The sequence below is a fragment of the Phyllobates terribilis genome, unplaced genomic scaffold (genome assembly GCF_046119375.1).
Source record: "Phyllobates terribilis strain yellow unplaced genomic scaffold, ASM4611937v1 Scaffold_1012__1_contigs__length_473940, whole genome shotgun sequence".
Lineage (NCBI taxonomy): Eukaryota > Metazoa > Chordata > Amphibia > Anura > Dendrobatidae > Phyllobates > Phyllobates terribilis.
This window is the reverse complement of record NW_027363772.1, coordinates 217,539-222,131: the sequence shown is the minus strand read 5'-3', so window position 1 is coordinate 222,131 and position 4,593 is coordinate 217,539. Positions and strand designations below refer to the sequence as shown.

Here is a 4,593-nt window from a genome sequence, read left to right as displayed (position 1 = left end):
TTCCAAGCGATTTTAGCATCACTTGAAAAGTGCTTGACAACTTGGTCACACTATATAAATACATGCAACCGGCATGGATTTATATAGTGTGACCATAAAAGAATGGTAAAAAATAAATATATAATTACCTTCTGATGGCCTGCCGACGTCAGCGGTCGCGTGACCCGTCACATGACTAAATGACGTCACGGCAGGTCCTTTTCAGACCATCGCGAGCTGCCGGCAAGCCAGGACGCATCGGATAAAGACACCGTGGGCCATCAGAAGGTAAGTATAATATTTATTTTTTATTTTATTCTTTTTTTACAGGTTCTATGGTACCCGGGTCCGGAGGAGAGTCTCCTCTTCTCCAAACCCGGGTACCATCCGCACATTGAAACGCATGGAATCCGCATGTACAGATGCAGTCACGCGGATTCCATGTGTTCCAATGCAAGTCAATGGCGGCGAAAACGCCGCGCTTCCGCAAAATAATTGGTAGTGCTGCGGATTTTTCCGCAATGGTAATCCGCAGTGGAAATTTCCGCAGCATGTGCACAGCACATGCGGATTATCATTGGGGAACATGGCAGGCCTTCTACCAAGCGTTTTTAAGCGTTTCTGCAGCGGAATTGCCACCGCGGAAACGCTTAAAAAACGCATAGTGGGCACACAGCCTAAAAAAAATTATTATAATTAATATTGTGCCAAATTAATTTCACATGAACTATCACATGATCTATCACAGGGGATCATGTGACATGTCACGTGATATATCAGGTGTGTGTGTGTGTGTGTTCCACCCCTGGCCCCCTCACACCACCCACACAGCCCCCTGGATGCCCCTCACACCACCCCCCTTTATGCCAGCACAGCATTTATTCACATGGTCAGTTCTCCCCGCCTCAGTCCTCACAGCACAACGCTGAACACGAGCTCCTCATCACCAGTCCTCCTGTTCCGGCACAATGTGCACACTACTGCAGCTGCAGGTGGAATAGTGTCCACTGTACTGAGACGGCCCCGCCCCTTCTGGTGATGTCATGACTCCTCCCCCTCAAGAAATCAACTCCAATCTAGACGCTCTCCTGTTGCTGAGGCGTGGTGACGCTGTAGCTGGGTGATTGTAGTCAGAGTAGTGGTGTTTGGCGTATGTACTACAGGTAAGAAGATGGGAATGTGCCAAGGTGATTACTACATTCAGGACAATAAGTAGCTAGCTGTAGGTGTGCAGAATCCCACTCGCAATATTGTCAGGGTCTCGCACCCCCTGGTGTCGTGGGCTGTCGGGCTCCCGCACCCCCTGGTGTCGTGGGCTGTCGGGCTCCCGCACCCCCTGGTGTCGTGGGCTGTCGGGCTCCCGCACCCCCTGGTGTCGTGGGCTGTCGGGCTCCCGCACCCCCTGGTGTCGTGGGCTGTCGGGCTCCCGCACCCCCTGGTGCCGTGGGCTGTCGGGCTCCCGCACCCCCTGGTGTCGTGGGCTGTCGGGCTCCCGCACCCCCTCGTGTCGTGGGCTGTCAGGCTCCCGCACCCCCTGGTGTCGTGGGCTGTCGGGCTCCCGCACCCCTTCGTGCCGTGGGCTGTCGGGCTCCCGCACCCCCTCGTGCCGTGGGCTGTTGGGCTCCCGCACCCCCTGGTGTCGTGGGCTGTCGGGCTCCCGCACCCCCTCGTGCCGTGGGCTGTCGGGCTCCCGCACCCCCTAGTGTCGTGGGCTGTCAGGCTCCCGCACCCCCTGGTGTCGTGGGCTGTCGGGCTCCCGCACCCCCTCGTGCCGTGGGCTGTCGGGCTCCCGCACCCCCTTGTGCCGTGGGCTGTCGGGCTCCCGCACCCCCTCGTGCCGTGGACTGTCGGGCTCCCGCACCCCCTCGTGCCGTGGGCTGTCGGGCTCCCACACCCCCTGGTGTCGTGGGCTGTCGGGCTCCCGCACCCCCTGGTGTCGTGGGCTGTCGGGCTCCCGCACCCCCTGGTGTCGTGGGCTGTCGGGCTCCCGCACCCCCTGGTGTCGAGGGCTGTCGGACTCCCGCACCCCCTCGTGCCGTGGGCTGTCGGGCTCCCGCAGCCCCTCGTGCCGTGGGCTGTCGGGCTCCCGCACCCCCTCGTGCCGTGGGCTGTCGGGCTCCCGCGCCCCCTCGTGCCGTGGGCTGTCTGGCTCCCGCACCCCCTCGTGCCGTGGGCTGTCGGGCTCCCGCACCCCCTCGTGCCGTGGGCTGTCGGGCTCCCGCACCCCCTCGTGCCGTGGGCTGTCGGGCTCCCGCACCCCCTCGCGCCGTGGGCTGTCGGGCTCCCGCACCCCCTCGTGCCGTGGGCTGTCGGGCTCCCGCACCCCCTCGTGCCGTGGGCTGTCGGGCTCCCGCACCCCCTCGTGTCGTGGGCTGTCGGGCTCCCGCACCCCCTCGTGCCGCGGGCCGTCGGGCTCCCGCACTCTCCCCTTGTCGTTGTCTGTGGAGAAGATTAATACATATTTTCATTTTTCAGGTTTTCTCTTATAAAACAAGATCCCTGAGCTTCTGTCTTTGACCGAAAAAATGGAGTCTGACAAGTCGCTGCTCTCTGCAGAACTGAACACAAACATGGCGGAAGCGCTGTATGAACAGATGCTGATGAAGGTACGAAAGATGAATTGGAGAGGCCAGCAATCACCGGGTGATTGTCTCCTCCGTCATCCGCCGGGGGCGCGGCAGTCTCCAACATTTACCTAATGTGTATTGTTGGCTTTAGACCCCTCACAGTTGTACTATTTTGTTGCAGGAAAAATCAGTTTGCAGAACCATCCTGTTCATGTTACTCACTGATTCTCACTTGTTGCCTCATTTCAGGCCAAACAGGAGATACAGAGCAGAATACCGAACTTACCAGAAAGCAGACAGATCAGACCCCAGCCTGGTGAGATGGGCGTCCTCTGATTATTATCCAGATTACTTTGTGCATATTATGTGACAGATACCACAGTGGGGCAGTGGGGTCTTATTGACTGCAACGGTCACATGATGCAACCAACGTGGGGGGTCACATCGTTTTTTCTTATACAGTTGATTACATGTAAATGCTGCTTGGCTTTTGCCGATTTTATTGTGTTTTTGTTCACTTTTTGTTTTTATTTCTGTGTTAGGTTTCTGCATTAAAACTCGCACATCCAAAAATACCAAAATCTTTATTAACATCTGCAAGTCAAACCAGATCCCAGCGGCCCCGGACCTGACGGAGCAGGAGTTAGTCAGCATCCTGGAATCTGATGATCCCTCCGGCTATCGAGTCCCCATGAGCCTTGGAGAGCCCCACGTTGAAGTTGATAATAGTACGTTTTTTTTTTGTTTGTTTTTTTAATACAGCGCGTCTCTTTTTAAAGGGGTAGTCCAGAGATATCCTTAAAGGGGTTAAAATAGCAAGTATTACAACTTACTAATCCTCAATGGTCAAAGGTGCCATCTCCACAGGTTCTGGTAGGTCCACTTCCAGTCTGCGGAATAAAGTTTGACATCTTGTTGTTGACTTTTGAACTTTTTTTGGTTTAGATTTAGGACTTAAAGGGATTGTCCAATACTTGGATTCCCCTTTAAGAACTTATACCACTTATTCATAGCAGCCCTACTAAGGTCAATGGATTGAGTCGGCACCGCAAAGTATCTAAGTCCTGGTGCACTTTGTCCTACAGGTGGAGGCGGCTGTACGGCGTACGACATAGTGATTAATGGCACCTTCTTTGAGAAAATTAAGGTAACTGCAATTGCTTATTCCGACATACGAGCTGTCTGCTCTCCTTTGTGTCAGCTCCTTACTTTGTATTTTTTTTTATTAGAATAATGAGCTTTTCAGGGAATTTTTTATCACCGTGGCCATGGAGGGACTAGAGAACAAGTACGAAATGGAGCTGTCAAGAGGTAACGACCGCATCACTGATATTTTCCTTGATTTTTCCATCGACCACACAAGGACTTGTTCTTTCGTGGAGCAAGTTTACCATATAATATATTGAACATTTTTATGTACCAACCTGTTGTATGGCACCGTATCAAATGCCTTTGAAAAGTCCAGATAGACAACATCCACTAAGTTTCCCTGGTCCAACCTAGAACTTACCTCCCCATAGAATCTTTTCAGATTAGTTTGCAGATTAGTTAATCTTATTGAGGTGCTCCAGGTTAGTATCTCTTAGAAAACCCTCAAAGATGTTGCCCACAGTACAAGTTAAACTTACCGGCCTATAAATTCCAGGCTCAGATGTTATCCCCTTCTTGAATATTGGTACCACATTTGCTATGTGGGTGTAGCGCTGGTGGATATGGACCCACTGCCCCACGGGAGGGTTGTGACTAGATGTCTATTGGGTCTCCACTAGAACCTCTGGTGGTGAGGCTAGACTGGGCCGCCGGTAGACACCAGGTACCACTTCAGTGCAGTCCCCTGGACTGCAGCAGCATTCCGGAGGTACCAGGGTACCAGACACAGGAGAGCGAAGACAAGGACTAGGTCAGACAATCTGAGATCGGGGCAGGCAGCACAGGTTCAGGATAGAGAAAAATGGCAAGGGGGACAGGGGTTTTTGATACCAGATTACTCCTTTAACGCTTGCAACCTCTGTTGCTTGACTGCAACTCAAACAGTCAAATCAGTCCG

General features: G+C 53.5%; 1 long non-coding RNA gene across 1 annotated transcript; it reads left to right on the top strand.

Annotated features, from left to right (window-relative positions):
* The first annotated feature begins 3,093 nt into the window (after nucleotides 1-3,093).
* Nucleotides 3,094-3,858, top strand: LOC141241396 (uncharacterized). Its single transcript, XR_012306139.1, has 3 exons — nucleotides 3,094-3,274; nucleotides 3,632-3,693; nucleotides 3,776-3,858. It is a non-coding gene; the product is annotated as an uncharacterized lncRNA (long non-coding RNA).
* Nucleotides 3,859-4,593: the final 735 nt, after the last annotated feature.